This window comes from Siphateles boraxobius, unplaced genomic scaffold, assembly GCF_051911475.1.
Source record: "Siphateles boraxobius isolate OS27281-9 unplaced genomic scaffold, OSU_SipBor_1 52, whole genome shotgun sequence".
Lineage (NCBI taxonomy): Eukaryota > Metazoa > Chordata > Actinopteri > Cypriniformes > Leuciscidae > Siphateles > Siphateles boraxobius.
Window position 1 is genome coordinate 920,091 of NW_027509164.1, and position 25,027 is coordinate 945,117.

The 25,027-nt window shown below is 41.3% G+C and overlaps 1 long non-coding RNA gene and 7 other non-coding genes across 8 annotated transcripts; 5 read left to right on the forward strand and 3 right to left on the reverse strand.

Annotated features, from left to right (window-relative positions):
- The first annotated feature begins 2,665 nt into the window (after positions 1 to 2,665).
- trnay-gua (transfer RNA tyrosine (anticodon GUA)) lies at positions 2,666 to 2,752 on the forward strand. The gene is given in 2 exon segments: positions 2,666 to 2,702; positions 2,717 to 2,752. It is a non-coding gene; the product is annotated as a tRNA-Tyr (tRNA).
- A 115-nt stretch (positions 2,753 to 2,867) lies between these two features.
- On the reverse strand, positions 2,868 to 2,939 carry trnae-cuc (transfer RNA glutamic acid (anticodon CUC)). Its single transcript has one exon. It is a non-coding gene; the product is annotated as a tRNA-Glu (tRNA).
- Positions 2,940 to 3,696: 757 nt separating this feature from the next.
- On the forward strand, positions 3,697 to 3,768 carry trnae-uuc (transfer RNA glutamic acid (anticodon UUC)). The gene has a single exon. It is a non-coding gene; the product is annotated as a tRNA-Glu (tRNA).
- Positions 3,769 to 3,887: 119 nt separating this feature from the next.
- On the forward strand, positions 3,888 to 3,974 carry trnay-gua (transfer RNA tyrosine (anticodon GUA)). The gene is given in 2 exon segments: positions 3,888 to 3,924; positions 3,939 to 3,974. It is a non-coding gene; the product is annotated as a tRNA-Tyr (tRNA).
- A 259-nt stretch (positions 3,975 to 4,233) lies between these two features.
- On the reverse strand, positions 4,234 to 4,305 carry trnae-cuc (transfer RNA glutamic acid (anticodon CUC)). The gene has a single exon. It is a non-coding gene; the product is annotated as a tRNA-Glu (tRNA).
- A 756-nt stretch (positions 4,306 to 5,061) lies between these two features.
- Positions 5,062 to 5,133, forward strand: trnae-uuc (transfer RNA glutamic acid (anticodon UUC)). Its single transcript has one exon. It is a non-coding gene; the product is annotated as a tRNA-Glu (tRNA).
- Positions 5,134 to 5,252: 119 nt separating this feature from the next.
- Positions 5,253 to 5,339, forward strand: trnay-gua (transfer RNA tyrosine (anticodon GUA)). Its single transcript is given in 2 exon segments — positions 5,253 to 5,289; positions 5,304 to 5,339. It is a non-coding gene; the product is annotated as a tRNA-Tyr (tRNA).
- A 7,162-nt stretch (positions 5,340 to 12,501) lies between these two features.
- LOC143713565 (uncharacterized) lies at positions 12,502 to 13,846 on the reverse strand. The gene is made up of 3 exons (XR_013195127.1): positions 13,765 to 13,846; positions 13,094 to 13,367; positions 12,502 to 12,721 (listed from the first exon to the last, which is right to left on the reverse strand). It is a non-coding gene; the product is annotated as an uncharacterized LOC143713565 (long non-coding RNA).
- Between the last annotated feature and the right edge of the window lie 11,181 nt (positions 13,847 to 25,027).

The following is a 25,027-nucleotide window of genomic DNA, read 5'->3' on the forward strand; positions in this document are numbered from 1 at the left end:
TCTGTTGAACTACATGGGGGAAGCATGGGCAGCTCAGAACAAGTCACTTCCTGCAGGATGCACACTTATTCTTGGTGGAATCTTTTGTGATCCTGGTCGCACTGTACTCTTGTCAGCGGATCGTCAGGTTGAGCTTCCAGAACTTTCCTGTGAGAAACATGAGGAGGCAGATACCAGGATGTTTGCTCACATTGCCTACTCAGTTCAAATTCTGCACCTCAAACGGGCTGTCGTGGTTGCGACTGACACATATGTGATCATGATGTGCATGTACTACATCACACACATGGATGGGCTGCAGGAGCTGTGGGTGAAGACGATGGATAACTTCCTGCCTGTTCATGCCATCACAGCAGCTCTGGCGAGGAAGTATGATGTTGCAGCTTCAGATCTTACATCCCTTCTCCTCAGCACCTACATACTTACTGGATGTGACACAGTGAGCTATCTGTACAGAAGAGGAAAAAGGCGGGCCTACACAACTGCTATTAAACACCTGACAGACCTTCTACCGCTGTGCAGGTACGGTGACCCTGAGGAAAGCCTGGATGTTCAGGAAGAGGTTATAACAGCAGCACGGAAATACATGGTGTCAATCTATGACAGGAGTGACTTTGGTGGTACTCTAGATGCACTGCGAGCCCATCTCTTTGTGAGCATCAAAGGAGACATGCGTTGCCTTCCACCAACTGAAGATGCCTTCCTATTACATCTTCGCCGAGCCCTGCATCAGTTGGCTGTGTGTAAGCGGGCACACATGGTTCAGCCAACCTACCCAGCTGCCTCTGATTTTGGGAGACAACTTGTCAATGGAAAATTGGTGGCAACCATGATGCTGAAAGAGGCAAAACCTTCCGAACTCAAACACCGCAAATACTGCCGCTGCAAGAAAAGCATGTGTGCCCGAGGATGCTCCTGTGCAAGAGCCAATGTGAAGTGTGGCATTGCATGTCTCTGCACCGGGGACCCCAACAGATGTTCAAGGATTGAACTTGCGCTTGAAGACAGGGACACGTAAGTAGGCCACGTGTGTGTGTGTGTGTGTGTTAGAGAGAGAGAAGGGGGGGGGGGTGCATCTTTTATCGCGCAGCTGTATAACCCACCCTGCCGGTCTTGTTTGCTGTCTCCTCAGTTGGTGAGGGTGAAGGTCTGTCCCCAGAGCAGTATCTGCAGTGTGCCACCCTCCTGATTATCCCACCTCACAGGGACCTGCACCTAGTTAATTAAATTATGTTAAATTATTTTGTTCTGTTAAAGTTGTAATAGTTGTCATCTGAGGCAATAAAATAATGAAAGTCATTTTGCTGTATTATATTTCTTGTGTGACATATTTCCATAGGGAGAACAGGGTTATGTTGAAATTAAAAAGATGCCTAGGTCATGATGTTTAATAATGTGGACATTAACAACCATGTTAAAGTCATCATGAAATCAAATTTTACCATTCTTATTTTTATATGTAATATTGTAGTGTTTATTATAAAGGATTTATCTGTGCACTTCATTATTTTTTTTTAATTCATGTACCCTTATAATCTTTAATCAAATACGTTACCCTTCCCTCCCCCCTTGAAACGACTTCTCTTCTCTTCTGGTCAAAATCTATTACTAGAGGTCATGACTATCAGCCGCCTCATCTTGGTTCACAGGAGGCTCATATAAATATGGGGTGATTCCTTACGGAAAATTTGGCTGCTCGTCCTCGTTCTCATCGTCGGTTTCCTCAATTAAAAATGCTTCATGGTAGGGTAACGGTGGTGAGTCCGGTGGAGAGAAATCCTCCACAACAGACTGTAAACTGGCATTCAAATCTGCCTCCATTTTGTTAGCAACGCCCAACCTCCAACGATCCAATTAATTCCAGAAGGACGAAATCAAGCCCCACCCTACATTTTTTTTCCAATTTCAGAAGCCGTTTCACTCGGATATACGTCACAATAAGGAAAAAAGGACAATCTCAACTTCCGTTTCATGACGATTTTAAATATCCAGTATGTCTTTCAAAATTTTGAGAGTAGCCTAAAATTCTATTGAGATTCTGAGGCTGTTGATCGCCAACTAGTAGTAAAATCATCACAGATCTATTGATTTTGGTTGGATTTTTATAATTTTTTCTGTGGAATGAGTATACTGTTTGGAGAAAAGAATGGCATATTGACTGATGTCATAACTTAGGGTAAAAGTTGATTGCTAATGAAGTAAAGATGAAAATATTGGAAAAAAGGGAGAAAACGCCTACTTTTTTGCATTAAATTGATGCAAAATAAGTATAAATGTGTTTTAAGAGTTATTTATTCAGTGGATGTTGTCAGCACATGTGTTCTGTGTATCTGGAATGCATTTATTGACAGCCTACCCAATCCACTGAGGATTTAAGGAAAAAAATCATTTTTCACATTTTTCTGATAAAAAATAAAGGGGGCATACACTAAAATGGCCAAATAAAATTTTCGCGATATTTCCGGCAGAGCAGACCCTCCAATTATTGGTTCTTAGGGTCAAAGTTAAACGAAAAAACACAAATAAAAAGTATGGCAGACCATGTCAGGTTCAACCCATTTTATTGAGCTTTTGAGACTTTGGCTCCCCGACTACTGTAGCAGTTTTAGCCAGTGGCGGAGATTCAGCAACCTGATATGTTGAGGTTCTGTCCCCAATCAGTGTGCCTTCGATAGCTGAGCTGGAAGAGCGGAGGACTGTAGGTGGCAAATTGGCAATCCTTAGGTCGCTGGTTCAACTCCGGCTCGAAGGAGTTCTTTTTCACACATAAACATTTCCTTGGCCCTGCTTCTCGACGAAGGCGTCAGCGCTTGAGTTCGTAGTTCCCCATTTTACAATCACGACCGCCGGTGGTGGGCAAAATCTCATTCCCTGACCGGGAATCGAACCCGGGCCGCGGCGGTGAGAGCGCCGAATCCTAACCACTAGACCACCAGGGAAGGTCTGCTAACGACTTGCCCTCAAGCCTGTCTGTGGCCTCTACCAGATTTTGCAGCAAGACCACTAATACTTGTATTTTCCTCCAGGAGAGGAGACGTCACTGACCCTGGCAAACTGACAAACTGTCACAGACTCTGTAAGAATATCCTAACAACACCACAACTTGCCATGAAAACAAAGCAACCGAGATCCCCAACATGTGAGGCCTCCATCTCGAAGGATTTTAACGCAGTTTTTTGCAGACGTCTCTTACCCTGGATCCCAGTTCTTCCGCTGAGAAACTGTCACAGACTCTGTAGGAATATCCTACCAACACCACAAACTTGCCATAAAAACAAAAAATTTGAGATCCCCAACATGTGAGACCTCCATCTCTAAGGTTTTTTTTAGCAGTCTTTTGCAGACGTCTCTGTTATTATTATTATTGGATTGGTTGAGAAATATTAAAAATTGACAGTCCAACAATAGGCTGCTTTGTCAGTAGGATAACGGTTACCATACAATACTATGCTTCTTTTAAAATGCATTGCATGAGTACTGTCACAAGGACCTTGCTTTACGACCAGTTTGTAGTGTCTATTATGCCATCGCAAGAATGGGAGGAAACCGAACCCCCTCGTGAGGCAAATGAGAGCTCCCTCTGATGAGTCTGATGAAATTGAATTCAGTAAACAATCCCTTCGGATCATTCCCATGTTCTTAAAGGGGACGGTCACACACTGAAAGTAAAGTGGTCTGCTGCAGGCAGAAAGAAGATCCCATATGGTCTAGCGGTCAGGATTCCTGGTTTTCACCCAGGCGGCCCGGGTTCGACTCCCGTTATGGGAAGATCGGGTTGTCTTTGCATCACTTAATCGAAACAACCAGCATGTATGGCTGTAGCAGTTTTAGCCGGTGGCGGAGATTCAGCAACCTGATATGTTGAGGTTCTGTCCCGAATCAGTGTGCCTTCGATAGCTCAGCTGGTAGAGCGGAGGACTGTAGGTGGCAAGTTGGCAATCCTTAGGTAGCTGGTTCAACTCCGGCTCGAAGGAGTTCTTTTTCACACATAAACATTTCCTTGGCCCTGCTTCTCGACGAGGGCGTCAGCGCTTGAGTTCGTAGTTCGCCATTTTACAATCACGACCGCCGGTGGTGGGCAAAAGCTTAGGTCGCTGGTTCAACTCCGGCTCGAAGGAGTTCTTTTTCACACATAAACATTTCCTTGGCCCTGCTTCTCGACGAGGGCGTCAGCGCTTGAGTTCGTAGTTCACCATTTTACAATCACGACCGCCGGTGGTGGGCAAAAGCTAATTCCCTGACCGGGAATCGAACCCGGGCCGCGGCGGTGAGAGCGCCGAATCCTAACCACTAGACCACCAGGGAAGGTCTGCTAACGACCTGCCCTCAAGCCTCGCTGTGGCCTCTACTAGATTTTGCAGCAAGACCACTAATACTTGTATTTTCCTCCAGGAGAGGAGACGTCACTGACCCTGGCAAACTGACAAACTGTCACAGACTCTGTAAGAATATCCTAACACCACCACAACTTGCCATGAAAACAAAGCAACCGAGATCCCCAACATGTGAGGCCTCCATCTCGAAGGATTTTAACGCAGTTTTTGCAGACGTCTCTTACCCTGGATGCCGGTTCTTCCGCTGAGAAACTGTCACAGACTCTGTAGGAATATCCTAACAACACCACAAACTTGCCATAAAAACAAAAAATTTGAGATCCCCAACATGTGAGACCTCCATCTCTAAGGTTTTTTTTTGCAGTTTTTTGCAGACGTCTCTGTTATTATTATTATTGGATTGGTTGAGAAATATTAAAATTTGACAGTCCAACAATAGGCTGCTTTGTCAGTAGGATAACGGTTACCATACAATACTATGCTTCTTTTAAAATGCATTGCATGAATACTGTCACAAGGACCTTGCTTTACGACCAGTTTGTAGTGTCTATTATGCCAATGCAAGAATGGGAGGAAACTGAACCCCCTCGTGAGGCAAATGAGAGCTCCCTCTGATGAGCCTGATGAAATTGAATTCAGTAAACAATCCCTTCGGATCATTCCCATGTTCTTAAAGCGGACGGTCACACACTAAAAGTAAAATGGTCTGCTCAAGGCAGAAGGAAGATCCCATATGGTCTAGCGGTCAGGATTCCTGGTTTTCACCCAGGCGGCCCGGGTTCGACTCCTGGTATGGGAAGATCGGGTTGTCTTTGCATCACTTAATCGAAACAACCAGCATGTATGTCTGTAGCAGTTTTAGCCGGTGGCGGAGATTCAGCAACCTGATATGTTGAGGTTCTGTCCCCAATGAGTGTGCCTTCGATAGCTCAGCTGGAAGAGCGGAGGACTGTAGGTGGCAAGTTGGCAATCCTTAGGTCGCTGGTTCAACTCCGGCTCGAAGGAGTTCTTTTTCACACATAAACATTTCCTTGGCCCTGCTTCTCGACGAGGGCGTCAGCGCTTGAGTTCGTAGTTCGCCATTTTACAATCACGACCGCCGGTGGTGGGCAAAAGCTTAGGTCGCTGGTTCAACTCCGGCTCGAAGGAGTTCTTTTTCACACATAAACATTTCCTTGGCCCTGCTTCTTCGACGAGGGCGTCAGCGCTTGAGTTCGTAGTTCGCCATTTTACAATCACGACCGCCGGTGGTGGGCAAAAGCTTAGGTCGCTGGTTCAACTCCGGCTCGAAGGAGTTCTTTTTCACACATAAACATTTCCTTGGCCCTGCTTCTCGACGAGGGCGTCAGCGCTTGAGTTTGTAGTTCGCCATTTTACAATCACGACCGCCAGTGGTGGGCAAAAGCTCATTCCCTGGATTATATAACAACACTGATATTGTCATCAAACCTGCTGATAAGGGCAACGCGACGGTCATCTTAGACAGAGCACAATATGTGGGTGAGGGATTGAGACAGCTGTCTGTCACAGAGCATTATCGTCCACTTGAGGGACTAATCTACATGGAAACGGCGAAGGAAATAGAGGTTATTCTGGAAGATATGCTAGACAAAAAAATCATTAACGCCAAACAAAAAGAGTACCTCACTAGTGATGGACCGCCACGTCCTAGACGATTGTGACTCCTTCCAAAAATCCATAAGGATCCGGAGAAGTGGAGTGTACCTTTTGAGGTCCCACCCGGCCGACCTATTGTATCAGATTGCAATAGTGAGACGTATTTCACGGCCGAATATGTGGAACATTTTCTGAATCCTCTTTCCACATGACACCCCAGTTACCTGAAGGATACATATCATTTTATCTCTAAGATTAGCAAGCTTCACATTCCAGAAAACTCATTCCTATTTACTATCGATATTGATAGTTTATATACAAACATTGACACCACAATTGGCCTACAGGCAATAAAAAAATGTATGTTAAAATACCCTGACCCTCACAGACCTGATGAACATATTCTTAAATTCCTAGAGATCAATTTGACCCGGAACGATTTTGAGTTCGATTCTAAATTTTATTTACAGGTCAAGGGCACGGCCATGGGCAAGAAGTTTGCCCCGTCGTATACGAACATTTTCATGGCAGATTGGGAGCAAACGGCTCTTGAAACTTCTGCCAGGAAACCATTCGCATATGACCGTTTTCTAGATGATATTTGGGGTGTCTGGACTCATTCTATGGATGACTTTCTTGCCTTTGTCACTCACCTTAATACTCACCAGGAGTCCATTGGTGTTAAATACAGTGTGGACAGGTCAGAGGTAAACTTCCTTGATGTAGTCTCGTACAAAGGACCCAAATTTGCTGAAACGGGACAATTAGATTTTAGGGTCTACTTTAAGGAAACCGACACCCATTCACTATTACACAAGAGTAGCTTTCACCCAAATCATACCTTTAAAGGCATTGTTAAGTCGCAACTCTTGAGATTTAAGAGAATCTGCTCACAGCCCTCGTCCTTGCTTGAGGCCACTGGTACTCTGTTCCAAGCCCTCCGGAAACGAGGTTACTCCAGATCCTTCCTGAGGAACATATTAAAAACATATGACAAACCCAAGAGTCAACCGGCGACTGATGTTCAAAACAGTCATAAAATTATTCCACTCACGGCCCTCTACTCTAAACAAAGCGTTGCTCTTAATTTGGCCATTAGGAAAACTTTTTAAAGTTTTTGACACACACAAAGTTTTTGCAACACCACAGGCCTATAGCGGCCTACAAACGCAATAGGAATCTGAAGGATATCCTCGTTCATAGCAAATTGCGCGTACCCACTTCAGTGGGACGGGTCGGTCATTGCAAATACTTTGTGCCATCTAGATGGGTTATGAGTAGATTCAATAAAAAAATCTTTAAAATTCCTCGACCTTTGACCCACGAAACCACCAACTGTGTTTACCTGGCGTTTTGTTCCAGATGTCGCAGGCAGTACGTGGGCCAGACCAAAAACAAGCTCAGAACCAGAGCCTATCAGCATGCACACAATATCGTCCATAAACTATGTAAAGACTCTGGGGCGGATCTAATCCGTGGGGAATTTGCATATCATAATTAATAATTGGTAATTAATAATTATTCATACATGTTTGGATTAGATCAGTCTTACATGTTAATAAAACTCCCGATAAGGGATGATATGTCATTTTACCTGCATGCATGCCTGTGTATCCTTGCACTTAACCACAAGTTGATTGCAATTACCTGCACGGACCACGTCTTACAAAACAGGCTAAATTAATTAGCTCAATTGTCAGACTAATATTTGTGGGAATCCACAATATCATCTTACTTTATAGGATTTCAGGAAAAGCAATTCTGTGGGCACAAGAATTGGGTTTCCTGCCCTATAAACACATACTCTTTAAAGTATCTTTAATTTGTAAGCTTGTTGCTATAAGATCTTTTGGCACTTAAGGGACTTAAATGAGCAAAAAGGCAGTACATCAATCAGATGAATATAATGAATTTAATAAGGCAGAACTACTTATGTATTTACTACGGTTACATGGGATATATGTATTTACAAACATAATAAACAACAATACACGTTATGAACGAGAAATGCATAGAGTGTGGACAATGGAAACACGTGTGAGAGGGGAAGGGACAGAGAGAGAGAGAGAGAGAGAGCATTGGCAACATTCCCCTGACAGTCCCCTGCCTGTGACAACACGAAAACATCATCTTAATGCTTCTTAGAAGCTCTATAAAGAGATATACTTAAGTTTCTGGGTCTCTCTGTGTCGCGGCATTCCTGCGCGTGCGTGAGCGGAGTCCTTTAGGAAGCGTCACTGGGTGCTGCTTGGCGCGCGTTGAACGGAGTTTCCAAGTCTTTGGGGTAACATTACCAAAGGAAAATAGTTTGGCTAAGTTTGTTTCACTTTGTGGAAGTGAACAGAGTCGACTACGGAAAACAAAACTTTGACTAACAAAGAAAAGAAATAAAGATCTCTACGGGGAAATCACGCGGAGTTAACGTCACATCTTCGCATGGCTGGTGAAGACGCGTGTGTGCGTCTCTCGCCACGTGGTCACGTGCGCGTGTTTCTCCTTCAAAACGAGCGCGCGCTCGTTTAAAGGTCCCTTGTAGATGGGTTTGCTGAAGAGATATGTCACGCGGTGTTCTTTTCACTCGTCGATTGGAATTAAACACGGAGACTTATCTAAGACTGAAAAACACAAACTAAACTAGAAACAAATAAAAGAAAGGCGAAGAGCTCGCCCGGAGGCGAGACCTTACATTTTGACAGTCAAAGTAACAGAGCGCGAGCGGAGGGGGGAAGCGTCATTTATCACCTTGGAGAAATCCGGCCTCTTCCTGTTGACTTGGCCAATTAGAGGGTTGGAATTTCGAAGGCGGGACTTTGGTTTTTATTGCTCTTTGTCTAAGAGAGAGACATTTGAAACCGACGAAATTAGGGTGTTTAAGAGCAGAATCTTCACAATCCTTATAATACTAATGTGTCACAAGTTTAGCAAAATGTAATGTCAATTAACAAATGGGGAATGAAGATTGGAGTTTATCAAGACCAAACTTGCCACAAATGGATTTGGTTAAACATTAGTTGGCCAAGTTTAAAACATTATCGCATTAGAGTTGTCGAGAAACATAGACCAAACCACAAAAAGGCAACTCATGAAATAGGGAACTTAGATACATTGTTCATACAATTCTCAAGTGGATATATAATAGCATATACTGTATATATATGAATACAGGATTCATTTCTCCTCCTTGGTTAGAATTCAGAGAGGGTGGCAGTTCTGTGAACATTCCTTTGGGTCGTAAACGCCGTTATCTAAGAACAGCAGTGATGTTAGTTTTGGTCTCTTTTCACTCCAAAGATGGAAAACATAGTAAACTATATTTTACTGGATATTACTGTACGTATTCTGATTGATCACACCGAAAGCATTCTGGAGGTGTCCAGAACTATGTGTACAAGTTATGGGAATAGACAGTTATATTTAAAATGCATAATGAAGGTATTTATAATTCACTTTAAGCTACGATAAAATCATAGTCATTCCAATGTGACATGGGCAAATGGACACACATAAAAACACATTGAATATATCTGGTTGAATGTCTTTTAAAGAAAAGAAGTTTCTTTTCGCTTTGGAATCCACTTCCTTTGGGACATTCCGATCAGTCATAAAATGTCTTGTAATCGGACACCACGCTCTGTCCTGAGTGTGGTTTTCATTGGTGGGGGAATGTGTGTGCGTGTGTGTGTTTGTGTGTGTGTGTTTGGGTTAATTTACATTCAGAGATTTTTGGTCTTTAGCCGGATGTATTTTGTTATTCAGATTCACCCACTTAGCCCAGTCCCTACAACTGGATAAGAGAAGACGTCTGGTTCAGCACTTCCTGGCTCACGGCTTACCTGCTTTCAGGATCACCTATCTCCAGACGAATCCTACATGGTCCCTGAGGGAAAGACTCCGAGCAGAAAGTGTATGGATCAAACGTCTGGACACAGTATTTCCCAGAGGCCTAAATGAGGCCTAAAACCCTTCGGGATTAATGTTAGAGCCTGATAAAATCACTCTACGGCTACTCACACTTCTTCCCTAAAACCTACCCGTCTATAACCCTCTTGCAATTAGACCTGATTCTATAACACACCCTAAATTTATATAGCCCTAACCCTTCTCCACTAAAACCTACCCACTTACCTGGAGTCCTGGACAGCCCTCTGCGGGGCACCCCGACTTCTCACAGCCCGATTCAGACCTAGGAGAACAGGGAGAAAAATACAAAATTAGAAATTATTACACACATATTTTTACTCAACAAAAATACAAGATTAGAAGTTACACACTATCTGTACACCACTTACCTGGATCCTGGGCCCGGTTTACACTTAGTCGTGTAGCCCGACCTGTTGAAAGTCCTCTTCGACTCAGAGCTGGGAGAAAAGGGAGAAAAAAACAGGTTATAAATGGAGGCATCGGGGCATTGCATTGTCTACGAGCTTGGGCCTGGGGTGACCTTTAGTGGTCAGCAGAAGGTAGGCCAATGCACAGCCATTTCTGGAGCCTTAGGGCTTCAGATCTTGGAATTTCAATTTCCTAACCCTAACCCTCGCCTGCCTCAGAGGGTGCGTTAAATTGGATATGAGCCCATTATAGTAGAGCTACTCCTCTAACATAATCCACATTTTGAGCAATTATTACTGTGGAATTATTTTTTTATGAAGCTTTGAACTTGACACATTACACAATGCACAATGAGCCGTCTATTGCATTTCCTGCCCATTGCGTGGCGCTGTTTCTCGCCTGCCTCAGAGGGTGCGTTAAATTGGACATGAGCCCATTATAGTAGAGCTACTCCTCTAACGAAACCCACATTTTGAGTAATTATTACTGTGAATATTTTTTTTATGAAGCTTTGAACTTGGCACATTACACAATGAGTGTAGTTGGACATAGTGGTGTATTAGAGGTAAAAAAAAATGATATACATACTGTTCGGTTTCTCGCACAAACCAATCGTTTCATGTCTTAGGACATCAATGTGTCGTCACGAGCCGCAGGGTTTAATTTGGATTTGTCTGTGCATGTTTTTTTTACTCTTATAGATTGAGTTCCCATTGCCGTGCATTATACAACTGACAGACTGCAACGGTTGGAGTTAAAAATCATCATTTGTGTTCTACTGAAGAAACAGTCACCTATATCTGATGCCCTTGGGGGCAAGCAGATAAACATCACATTTAATTTTTGGGTGAACTATCCCTTTAAATCTATTCTTCAAACAATGTAAACAATAATTATTAGATTGTAAAACAATGTTTGTTTCTGTTCTAAAAGAGCATGGCGCTGCTCGAAGAACTCTTATGCTTCAGCAGCTCCGTGAGGGCCTCCATCTTTACAATCTAGTGGACAAAGAACAAAGAAGTGTGCCGTGGCCTCTTTGTTTTTGAAGGTGGCAATGATCAGGTAAGGTGCATAGCTTTTGTAAAAATCGTTAGAGCAGTGGTTCTCAACTCAAGTCCTGAGGAACCACTGATTTGGGCTGTTTCTCCCAAAACCATTGTTAGCCTAAGTTGATGGGAGAACCATTGTCACCAGTGAAGCTATGATCAACTTAGGGTTATAATGCTTTTGGGATGTCTTTTTTTTTTTTACGCACCCGATTCAGATCTTGTAAGAGACCTGATTCAGATTGTAAAGTTGGAGCTTGTTATGAGACAGCTCCATGAACTAAACAGTTTGTGTCAGATAAAAGAGACATACAGAATGTGCAGAGCAGTGGGTCCCCAGAACTGGAATTGAGAACCACTGTGTTAGAGAAACTCTTTTTTGAACTCCTATTTTTTGAATACTGCATACAGAATTTTTTTTAGATGATATTTGGCTTTTTATTTTCTCTCTGGAATGTTTTTCGAGGTGGACTATGATTACATTGTGTCACATCTTGACCCACAAATGAGTGAGAGTGGCACTCTAAAGCACAGCAAAGAAATGCAAATCTTGTATAACTTCCAGGATTTTTTAAAGGAACTTGAAGGTAAGTTTGTTGTTACTCAAGTGTTAAGGCAATGTCTATTTTTAGATACTTCAAATACATGTATGTTTACTGCCCTAGATGGAGATTCTGAGGATGAGGAGGCACTTTCTGTGTCAAAAGTAATGCAGTGGCTGTCTGGTCAAGCACATAGACATCTGCTCCTTTCAGAGAGACAAGCTTTTAAAATCACGGTTCTATTTGACCACACATGCATGGAACGTATGCCAGACCACAGAATGTGCTACCCTGTGGTCAGTGTATGCACCCAGACAATCACATTTCCCACTGCACATTTAACAAGTTTAAATGAATTTAAAGAAAATATGAAAATTGCAGTGCAACAGGGAGCTTGCTTTTACAGGTTTTAGAACAGATTTGTTACTGCACTCTTACATCCTTTTAATTGTTTAATTTCACCTCTTTAAAAAAACGCACACACTACTTTATCATTTATCAAAAGAGTGGCTAACAAAGTTTTAAATTTGCACAACATTGTTATGAAGTTAGTTTTCCCAAAACGTTGTTACATGTGATGTTCTTGTGAATTACATTTCTGATGTAACTACATATGTTTTTGTGAGTTTTTTTATTATGTTAGAAGTCAAATGTTAGTAAAGCACAATCTTTGAATAATATCAAGTGACTGGACATAGAGCTCTCGATAGTTCAGTGATGATGGCAGGAGATCAATTAATCCCTGCAGAACAGCTAGGCTCTGTTCAGATAAAGGGCAGTGGATCTCTGGAACCACCACACCATCTTCTGGGTCAGTATCAGACGTTTGCTGTTGACACAGTTGCTCGATTATCTGCAAAATCAAAGAAACATTAAGTAGGTCAAAATGCCAACTGTTCTGAAATATTGTCAATGACTTGTATCCACGTTGTTACAAACTCATGTAACTTTGTTCATGTTCAGATCTATTATTAAAATGCACTTTAAATTATACAAATCAAAAGTGGTCAAGTAAGGCACATTTACAAAGGGGTCTGCTAACATGCTCCTAAGGAGCTATTATTGTAACAAAGACATTAGGCAAAATGTGAAAAATAGCTAAATATTACGCCAAAAACTTTAAGATCCAGAAATAATTCACAGGTTTTTAATTAAATAAGGGTGAGGACATTAAGAAATCTATAGGTTAAATACAGATAGCATTAAATAGATGATTAAAGAATACCTCTACATCTGGATCAGCTACTGGAGTCTGCAGCATTCCGATGTGCCAAAGCTGATCTGGTGTAAGATTTGCTTCTGTTCTGATTGGGTGGTTGTTCCAGCTCCCAGTGAAGCACTTCAGGTCCAGTTTCAGGCGTGGAAGAATTGTGTAGTCCACACAAAAGAGGTGTAGATGATTTGACAGATCAAGCACTCCATCTTCTACAATTGCATGCAGGATTTTGTAGTATTTTGATGTGACGGCTGACCACACATCACGCCACAGGCGCTCAATTCTTTAAAAACAACAACAACAGACCTATGTTCAGTAGGCCTACTAAACAAAATATTATCTTATGTTTTTTTACTTATCTCAGAATTTGATTTTCTGCTATAGCTTCATGAGAGATTGCAACACAGACTTGAAAACCTCCGTGTGCGATTGTAAAGGAAGCCTGAGGAAACTGAAACTGTCACATGACTCCTATCTGATCCCTGATTGGTGGAATTGATAGTGTTACAACTAGCCCCGTGTTACAACCGTCCCCGGTCTCCCCTATGCCTACAGAACAGCAAACAGACTGAGGGGTATTGTAATGCCACACATTAACATGCCTAATAACGATGTCATCAAGTCAGGCAAGTGATTTTTTGGGGCCCCACCAGAAATAAACAACAAAACAGAATTTGCACCTTTGATTGTGAACACTTTTTCCGACAATGAAGCTACCTCGACCAGTTCCTCGCACTGAGAACGTGCAATATCCCATTTTCAACTCCCTGGTCACCACGTACTCTGGAAAAGATTTAGGGAATATTCATGCAAAGTTAAGTTTCATACTTCAACAAATATTTGCAACTGGACTTTAACGTCATTAGCTTTCAAAAATTATAACACGGTACCCCCAGGATCCTCCAACTTAAATTCAAGGCTTTTTAAGACCTTTTTAATACCATTTCAAATAAAATTCAATGCCAACTTTGTACCCATTCCGAAAGACGTATGAGGGGAAAATGTCAAATCTGTATACATTTTAAACCCTAGAAATAATTATGTACAATTAGGCTACTTGAATTAAATAAAATATTTTACTTAAATTATCAGTCATTTTTAATACACATACACAACAGCGTTGTAGCGCGCACGTGTGTAGGCCAGTGTTAATTTTGGCAGCCATTTTTGATTTAGTCTTCATCTTCACATGAAAATGCTTATTGGTCTTAAATCACATTTGAGTCATTCTGTTTTTTTTTATAGTTTTAGTTGACCGTTACTTTTGGTAGTTATTTTATATGTAGCCTTTAGACAGAAAATGTCAATTATTCTCTCTAGGCCAATTCAATTAAGCTTATGAGAAATGATTGACATTGCAGTCTTTAGCAGTAGCACTTGTGCAGTTCTACATATATCTCCCTTTTCCTAAGTCCCGTGGTTCTCCAGTGTTTTAGAGTGCCGTACCCCTGAACCCCCTCTCTTCCACTTAGACTGCACTCGCACCTTTTCCATTAAGTGACAATATTTGCCCCCTTTGATCAATTTTCCATGTCATTTTTTACCTTTAAAAAAATAATAATGCTTTAAATAAAACAATGTTCATTAAATATGCAATGTTAAAAACATTAAAATCGCCAGTAGGTGGTAACTTGCTATCTTTATGAGTGAGTCTTTGAGTCATTCATTCATTGAATCTCACGATTCGTTCAAAGCCACATATTTCCGAGCAAAATAGAGCAATAAGCCCGACAATGCTGTTTTAAATGTAGTTAATCACTTAATGTTACATTGTTAAATGTTAATGTTTTTTTTACAGTTGTATAAAATCAATGTCACATTTGAAATCGTGTGGATATTCGGGGAACATTGCATTCTTGCTCGTATAATATGATCAATATTAAAAACACTGCTGGATATCAGCCTTCATTTTGATCGCAGATTTAGGCTGCGCTCACATATAGCGTCTAAAAACGCGTAGAAAACGGACGCGCTTGGAAAAAACGAGCGCGTCGCACCGCGACCGCGTCGCTTCCATTATGAGCGCGCATACCGCGTTGCCTACATTTGAAATAACGAACTTGAGCGCACAAAAGACGCGATATGTGAACAGGCCCTTAGTCGCACAAACAGCGCAAGCGGCTCGTGACAGAACACAGGCCGACTGAATGACACTTTAATCAATAAATCTTTTTAACCTATAAAATGTTGAATTCCACCTTGTGGCCACATCCTGTTTTAAGCGCAGCTGCTCTTGACCCATCTGTTTTTGCGTGGCCTTCAGCTTATCTGAAGCAACTGTGCTTCTATGGAAGAACTCAACAGTTGTCTTGACCTTTTGCAATATTGCTTGGACCTCTTTCAGTGCAGCTCTCACAATGAGGTTCAATAAATGTGCAAAACAAGGTACGTGATCCCAGTGGAGGTGGTCTTTCAGGGCTGAAACAATGTTGCTGGCATTGTCTGTGACACAGGCTACAATTTTGTCAACCACACCCCATTCATTTGTAACCCTGGTCAGCTCACTTGCCAGGTAAGCAGCAGTGTGTCTGTCTGTCAAGACAAAGCAGTCCAGGAGATAAGAGGTCATCTGAAAGTCCTCTATGAAATGGCAAGTCACAGCCATGTAACTTGTGGTAGTCACAGAGGTCCAGCAGTCTGTTGTAAGACATACAGCAGATGCACTCTTGATTGTGTCCATGATGTCAGCTCTTAACTTCTCAAACAGCCTAGGCATTACAGTTTTTGTTAGAGTTTTTATGCTATGTAGGCTGTATGATGGGTCCAGAAGATGTGAGTATTCCTTAAAGCCCTTATCCTCCACTATAGAAAAGGGCTGAAAGTCACAAGCAATCATTTTGACCAGAGCCTCATCTAGTTTGCTCTGTCTTAACGGATCCATTGGATGCATTATGAAACTACTCATAGATGTTTGCTGCTGTGGCCTCCTTGACCTAACTGCTCCTTGGATGGAGGTGGGTGCTGCTGGTATACTGGATTCTGCAGATGAGGTGCCAGCCAAAGAAGTTGAATATCCAGCATAAGAGGTGCTGGTGGTGGACACAGCTCCAGCTGCTGCAGGGCCACCATCTTCAATCTCTGTTCTAACTTGTGCTAACAGCACAGTTGGATGTGAGCTTTTCAAGTGTCTTCTCAAATTTGAAGTGCTTCCTCCTTTAGTGGAAAAGTTTTTCTTGCAGATGTTGCATTTTGCCTCAGTGGCCGAAGTTGCAACAAAATGAGTCCAAACATCACTCCTTTTTCTAGAGCTCAACATTGTCCTGATCTGTCTCTTCTCTGCTCCTCACCTTGTGCAAAACAATGGGGGATGGGTGTGAAAGGGTCACTGTCTCCTTGGTGACAGCCTTGAGTGACAGTTGCAATTCAACTCAACCATTGGATAACTCTGTGTGTGTGTGTGTGTGTGTGTGTGTGTGTGTGTGTGTGTGTGTGTGTGTGTGTGTGTGTGTGTGTGTGTGTGTGTGTGTGTGTGTATGTATGTATATATATATATATATATATGTATATATATATTTATTTATTTATTTATATACACACACACGTTTATATAAATATATATCCTAATAACAACAATAATAATAATAAAAACTAAAAACACATTAACAATAAAAAAAAGAGATGGACAGGGACAATAATAAGATGGACCTTTTTTATTTTTCCAGATGATGTTTATTGTACATATATTTTGATAATTGTAGCCTATATTAATTCCCAACATATAAAACAATGTACATTCAGACGCAGTCAATAATACGAATCTAATGTTTTAATTGATGCGAGAGATACCAGCTGTCACGTGACAAAAGAACGAAGGACTCAGACTCGAAAGATGAACTAATCATTTTTGTCTCTGCATAGTGCTATGGGGTTGTGAGTCTGACTTGAAGAACGAACGACTCGAAACCGAAGAGATGAACTAATCATTTCTCTTTCCGGTACTGACAGCATAGTCTCTATGGGACTGACAGGAAGAACGAAAGACTCGGACCCGGCCGAACCCGAGCCAGACGAACTAATCATTTCTCTTTCCGGTACTGACAGCATAGTCTCTAATGGGACTGACAGGAAGAACGAAAGACTCGGACCCGGCCGAACCCGAAGACTCGCGAAAGATGAACTAATCATTTATGACTTCATGTACCTTATGCGATGTTGCGCGCATGCGCGATCAACACAAAATGAATGAATCACTCTCTGAGACAACTCGGGAGTCCCGAGTCATATTAAAGATTCAAATGAAAATGAAAATGAACGAATCGTTCATGAACGACACATCACTAGCGCGCTTCACTTCGGAGAACGCGCTGACACGAAAAGATCGCTCTGCTGTTTGAGAAACAGAAAAGAACATGTTGGTTATTAAATTCATATATAAACATATAGTTTAAGATATATATTATATTAGTATTATATAGAGAGATAGATTTAGACTTCAGTATAGGTATTTGATAGATTAAAGATAGAAAAGTTCTCCTCAAAAAAGAGACTTTTTCAATATTTATTTTTAATTTTTTTATTGCTAGTTTTTTTTTTTTCTTTTTTTTTTTTCCTTTTTCACATACAAGCCTGTCTGAGGAAGGTACAAGACCGAAACGTCGCAAATAGGCTTGTTTACTTAGGCTAGTCCATCTTTTGCCTCACTTTTTTTCAGTATAGTTACAGGACGGATGTCTTTAGAGGCCGTGAGAGACAAAGAAGTGCTCCACGTTATAGATTCAGACTCTCCAGTAATTATCCAGTCATTAATAGACACAATTGTTCACCTTCTAACCCACACGTACGCTTCCGTACAGACGAGCTGGATGAAGAGAGAGGGGGAAAGACAGAGGAAGATCCACACGCAGATATGACCAAAGAGATAGTCGTGACATGCGTGGGCCAACAAGTGTTTATAGATGACCCTGGAGACTCACTGCTTTCTCCAATGATCAGTATAGACTTCTAGCATAAGACTGACCTGCTGACCGGGGATCGCTGGTCTGACTGTGTTTGTGAGTAATTGTGTGAGTCTACGAAAAGTGATGGGCTGATTGTCATTTACTTTTGTAGTCACTTTACTCAGATGATGTTTAACGATGTCATTGTCCACAGGACTTAACCCTTTAGGCGCCAGAGGTTTTTTCCTAAAACGTTCGATTTTGACATCTTAATTTCAAAAGGCTATATCTTAAAAGTGATAAAAGATAGACTTTCTGTAAATTAGAGAAATATTAGGATGACCCAACATTTTATGTAGGGATTACATTTTCCCATCTAATTTGCCTATGACGTCATATGGTGGCGGCCATCTTGGATTATAGAATTTTCAAGAAAAGTCACGTTTAAATGATAAAATGCAGAACTTCTTTCCCCCAAAAATGTCCCTCACCTTCTGTATGCTATATTGCACAATACTGAATGCTCAGGTAAATAGTAAGTAGTGAACAAACTGTGTAAATCAGTACTAATAAATGGCAGAAACAAACCATTTGCATGTAGCGGTTGGCCTTTTGCTGTAGAGATTTTCCATTTACTAGATACAGTAGGCACTCTGATTCCACATATGGGGCACATATATATTATTCATATGCTTGTGATGCTCCTGCTACGAGCAGCGCGGCCAGATCTGCCTCGCGCGCGCCGAGTGTGCACAGCTCGGACTATTGTCATTATCATCACGACACCCTGCCTCCACGTTGCCCCTAACTGTCCTATGAATACTTCGACCTCGTCTAACACACCCAGTGGCATTAGACAAAGTCTCCACCACAATACTGTCGCCGCGATTGCGGAGAGGCACACGGTCAGAAGACAAATCTACGTGGCTAGCGCGGTAAAAATCTCCCGCCTCGTTCCCCACAACACTAACACGCCTGCTAACTTCGCAATGAGCACTCAGACCCCGGGAAACATTGTTCCCACCACTGACATTGGGCAAAGGATTCACCGTTTGTGCTTTGTGTAGGGCTATACTTTCACTTTCAGAATCACCGTCATAGGCAGATATTCCCCTTCAGAATCAGGGTCCGTGATAAGACCCAACACTTCATTGCTTTATTGATGCCATTAGATAATTATTATAATAATAATGTAATGCAAATATTCGCTGACGTTGACAATATTGCTCTGATAAAATGGCTCACTCGCACACTAGCACCGCTTTTGTTCACACTGATTCAATGGGCTCTAGCTCGAAGATTTTGTATAGAAGCATGACGTTTTTTTGAGTCAGGGATGAAGTATGACATGTCTGCCATCTAGTAGAGGGGAGGTCGAACGAAATTTGACACCCTATTTGACAAAATCGGCCGTTTTATTCAGTGCCGCATCTTGTTGAGTAAACTCGACCGTGGCGCCATAAGGGTTAATAGTTTCAGCAGATGGAAGCATGAAGTGCTCCAAAATCTCCTGATAGCTAGCTACATTGACCCTGCCCTTGATAAAACACAGTGGACCAACACCAGCAGCTGACATGGCACCTCAGACCATCACTGACTGTGCGTACTCCAGTGCTGCTTCTCTGTAGCCCAGGTCAGGCGCTTCTGCCGCTGTTTCTGGTTCAAAAGTGGCTTGACCTGGGGAATGCGGCACCTGTAGCCCATTTCCTGCACACGCCTGTGCACGGTGGCTCTGGATGTTTCTACTCCAGACTCAGTCCACTGCTTCCGCAGGTCCCCAAGGTCTGGAATCGGTCCTTCTCCACAATCTTACTCAGGGTCCGGTCACCTCTTCTCGTTGTGCAGCGTTTTTTGCCACACTTTTTCCTTCCCACAGACTTCCCACTGAGGTGCCTTGATACAGCACTCTGGGAACAGCCTATTTGTTCAGAAATTTCTTTGTGTGTCTTATCCTCTTGCTTGAGGGTGTCAATGATGGCCTTCTGGACAGCAGTCAGGTCGCCAGTCTTACCCATGATTGCGGTTTTGAGTAATGAAACAGGCTGGGAGTTTTTAAAAGCCTCAGGAATCTTTTGCAGGTGTTTAGAGTTAATTAGTTGATTCAGATGATTAGGTTAATAGCTCGTTTAGAGAACCTTTTCATGATATGCTAATTTTTTGAGATAGGAATTTTGGGTTTTCATGAACTGTATACCAAAATCATCAGTATTAAAACAATAAAAGACCTGAAATATTTCAGTTGGTGTGCAATGAATCTAAAATATATGAAAGTTTAATTTGTATCATTACATTATGGAAAATAATGAACTTTATCACAATATGCTAATTTTTTGAGAAGGACCTGTACTTGTGTAAATAATCAACTGAGGAAGTTTCTTGGTGATATCTATTATTTTAAAATGTTACCCTATTCACCTGTAGTGTCTCGCCTTACATAATACCAGCTGATAGGGCTCTTATGTTTACAGCATTAGGTGAGTTTTTGTTTCTTGAGAAAAATTAACGCCTATCTTGTGTACCTAATATTTATCCAAATGAGTCAATATTGAATCAAATCACAACAATTGAATTGAAATCGTCAAATTTGTGTCAAGCAATAATACAAAAACGCAGCTTATCAGAAATTGTACCATGTAGGCCCAAACATTGTTACATGTTGTCAGTAAACCTAATAAAAATCTGTGTAGTTACTAAAATGTTTTGACAATCACAATTTACTTATTGTGATGCAAGATTTTTTTTTTTACATCCCCCCCAATCCAACCCATTCAGTTTTGTAAACATTCAGTTTACAAACTGAGATAAAATAAATACATTAGTTTGTGCTTTATCAAATGGAGAAGAAAAAAAAAACATTCCTCCTCTACAAGAATCATGAATAATTTGTAAATATTTCTAAGAGAGAGGATGCTGGCTTCAATATTTTAAGAGTTAAGATGTGTTTAACTGATATTTTAAACCCGCGGTAAAATAAAGCATAGACAATAGGATTCTGGCCTGAGTTAGCATATATAGCCCATAATAGAAATGTCATTGTAGCAGAAGAGATTATTGTAGTACTTGTTAAAGACAAGCACAGCAAATAAGCTGTCACAATAATTCCTAATGTCAGAGCAGCTTTACTCTCAGATTTAAAGTAATAAGAAAGAAAAGAATTGGTCGATTCACACTCTTCATAGCATGTGTCAGTTCCTTGTGAACGTTCAGAGAATATCTGCCACTAACCACATAGGAAATATTGTAGGCTGAGGAGAAAAACCAGCAGAGACAGATGCTTATTAAGGTTTTAGTTGTGGTTATTTTCTGTGGGTACAGTAAAGGGTGACACACAGCTGTTTAGTTTTAATTGCTGTTGATCGTTATGTGGCTATTTAGAACTAAATTACAAATAGATTAAATTTAGGCAAATGCTATTTGCCCAAATTCGCATAAAATAGGTGGATGGAAATATGGCTAATGATAAGCATCACAATGTCTCTGTAAATGTGTGCAAGGCCCACTGTAATCTATATATTGTGGTCATGTCCATTGATTCACCTACAGAAGCCATGACTTCATGTGTGTCAATGACAGTGGCACATTCTGGGAATTTTAAAATGGTAAACATCTTTAATAGTGAATTACTGTAATTCTGTAATATAGTAATGCACTAAGTAAACTTGTTTCACTGGTCAATACCTCAATGTTCCTACTTTATACTGAAACCTGTAATCATTGTTATAGCATCACATAAAAGTAGAATTTTCTGAATTCATGCATCTCATTTTTGTTGTCAAACAAACTCACAGACCTCTGAGCACAATGCAGCCTCAGTGTATTGCGTGTGTTTGTTTGTCTATGTTTGCTTCACACCCTTAATGAACAGATCACTAGAGGATTGTCACTGCAGCAGAACTTTGAATACAGAACAAGGGTTAACAGGGCCCAAAGGATTATTTACCTATGTGAAATACCAAATAGACACAAAAGTGGATTTCCTTAGTTGATTAGTTTCTGTCTTAAGTTAGTAAATGAATTGGTCAAACTAACAAAGATGCATAGTCACTGTTTAAATGAGGTCAGTGGCCAGGGGTACACCGCCTAAGCCAACTTATACCAATTAAGCTAATGAAAGAGATGCTTCCAGAGTTCACAGATCCTCTTCTTAATATCAATAATTCATCTTTGTCACTAGGATACGTCTACGCTTGGCATCTATACATGGCATCAACGCTAATGTTGGTCTTTCTATTTATTCCGAGGTTTACTGAACTCAGCCGTATCCGGGCCGTATCCAGATCAGACGGTGAACCTGCGCCTGGACCCATCCACAACGCATCCCTGAAGTGCCAGCCTCATCAACACTGTGAAGGCCTCATGGACACCTCAACAAACTCATCTCCATACTGGCGTGATGAAACCAGATGAACTGGATAAATATTGTAAAAGTTCTGATCCCGTCTGACTTCAGACCTATTATGCTGCCTAAATCATAATCATACGATTAAGCGAAACCGGACTCTACTTAGCATATAAACCACCGGGTTTTTATGGGTAGGATTAGGGAAGGAGTCGATATTGGCCTAGATCGAAATTAATTAAGTGAAACCAGATTTTACTTGGCGTATAAACCATATGGCTACTATGGGTAGGATTAGGGAAGGAGTCGGTTTAGCCTTCAATCGAAATTGGTTAAGTGAACCCGGACCCTACTCGGCGTGCCAATTACAGGGCTACTATGGGTAGGGTTAGGGAAGGGACAGGTATAGGCTTCGATAGATATAGATTAAGCGAACCCGGACTCTATTCTGTGTGCGAACCACTGGGCTACTCTTGGTAGGATTAGGGAAGGAGCAAGTATAGGCCTAGACTAAATCTAATTAAGTGAATCCGGACTCTACTTGACGTACTACCTAATGGGCTACTTTGGGTAGGATTTAGGGAAAGAGCACATGTATGCCTAGATTGAAGTGATTAAGCGAAATTGGACTCGGTGTACCACCCGTAGGATTGTAATGGGTAGGATTAGGGAAGGAGAAGGTATAGGCCTAAATACAAATTGATTAAGTGAAACCAGACTCTATTCGGCGTACAAGTGGTTTTGTTTTAGGTTTCAAACGGGTAAAGTGATTGTGTTTTTCGTAAAGGTGGGTTCTAGTGTAAAATTGAATAATTTCCTTAAACTTTTTTTGGGGGAGGGATTCAGATCTGGAAAGACACATTAAGCCAAGGTTCTATTGTCTTATTCCTTGATCATCATGTTCCCTTTCCCCCTATAAAAGAACTGAATAATAATAGTGTTAACAGAAATTGTATTGTTTTTTTGTAACATAACAGTAGTGGTTAACAAAATATAACAATTGTGGTGTAACAATCTATAACATTACCACATGTCTATACATTTTGAACAGTTTGAAACAGTAACTGTTGAGCCAGTGCTCCGCCATTGCTATCCCGGTTGGTTCGGTCCAGTGTATTTTATCTGCGGTGGTTCTGAATTTGGTGTTTAGCAAGAGGGCGATGTATGATGTTTTATCTTTGATTATCTGGTTCAGGATGTCCAGGTTCTCTTTTGTGCGTGGAGGTAGTGTATGGTTGTAGTTGATCAGAGGGAAAAGTATTTCTGCTGTCTCAAAGTGTGCTCCGGCTACTCCCTTTAGTCTGGACACTAGTTTTTGCAGTATGGTGGCGTTTCCTTCTTCTCTATTATTCATCCCGAAGTGTAGGATTACGAGATGAACTTCTGGGGCGTAAGTGGTGTTATGTTTAAGCACTTGGCAGATATGCTCTAATTTGGCCCCTGGGTAGCAAATAACTTGAACTTTCTCATTCGGAATTAGGGGTAGACGGGAAAAGTTAGAGTCTCCCAGGAAAACGATCTTTTTTTTTGCTGTACAAGACCAATTTTTCCACTTGTTCTGGTGGTGTTCTTGTTTTTCATAGATTCCGAATTTTGGGATCACTTCTTTAGTCTGGGGATCGTTTGTGGACTTGCCGGTCGTTGGGATCGTAATTATGGGTTCTAGTTCTTGTTCTGGCGTGCATATTTTTCCATTTTCCCATTTGTCTACCCTGGTGGGGAATAAAATTTCGTCATCGGAATCTCTCGTGGCTCCCAATGAGAATCCCCACTCTTTTAGTTTAGGTTTTTTGGGGATATTATCGGTAGCTACGTCAGGTTTTTCTTCTGCGTTTTGTGGAAGTGCCCGTTTAGGGCTCTGTGTTTTTGTTTTCTTATCCTTTTTTGGTATGGTTGACGTGTTGGAGCTAATTGCGGGTATCGTTTCTTGTTCTGGTTTGTGTGGTTCTTCCTGTGGTGTTTCGAGGTCAGCTGTGGTTTGGGTTGTGTTTTTTGGATTTTCTGCTTTCTCGTTCATAAAAGTTTCTATCACTTGAGAAGCTAATTGGATGTTGACTTCTTTCAGGGTTTTTAGGTTCTTTCTTCCCCATTTTTGGGCCACTTGCCATGCTTACTGCCATCTAACCTTGGATGTCGTGAGGATTGCGTTTTGGGTGTTCTCGAGAGTGCCCTCGTAGTGTTCTTTCAAGATTTGCAGGCCTGTGTGCAACCAGTTACTGGCGTTCGAATATATTCAAATCTTGGTGGTTGGATTGGCATCCAAAAGGGCTGGTTTAATGGCCAGGTTCAAGTTCTCTGCCACTTTGTTTAGTCTGCGTGGTATCGTATTTTGCTGGGACTTTTCCTCTAGCGTTTTGGCATGGTGGAAAGCCCTTAAGTAATTATACAGTTACTTAAGGGCTTTCCACTTACTTACAGTTACTTAAACCAGTAGCTTAAATTGATCATCCGCCGACATGTCTGCCGACATGTCTGCTGAAACGAGAAATAGAGTTGGGTTCAATAATAGCGTGCAAATACAACTTACACATACTTTGTGTCTACATAGCAGTAGAAGAGTTAATTTTGTAGTTAATTTGGACCTGGTTTAGACATAACCCTCTGATGAGGTGATTGTATTTTGAAATGTTAATTAGTGTGTTTTTTTGTTTTGTTTTCGAAGTTCTTTATTTCCGATCTTTCATTTAGTCCCTTAAGGAAATTGGTATCCAGTTTTTCGATCCATTG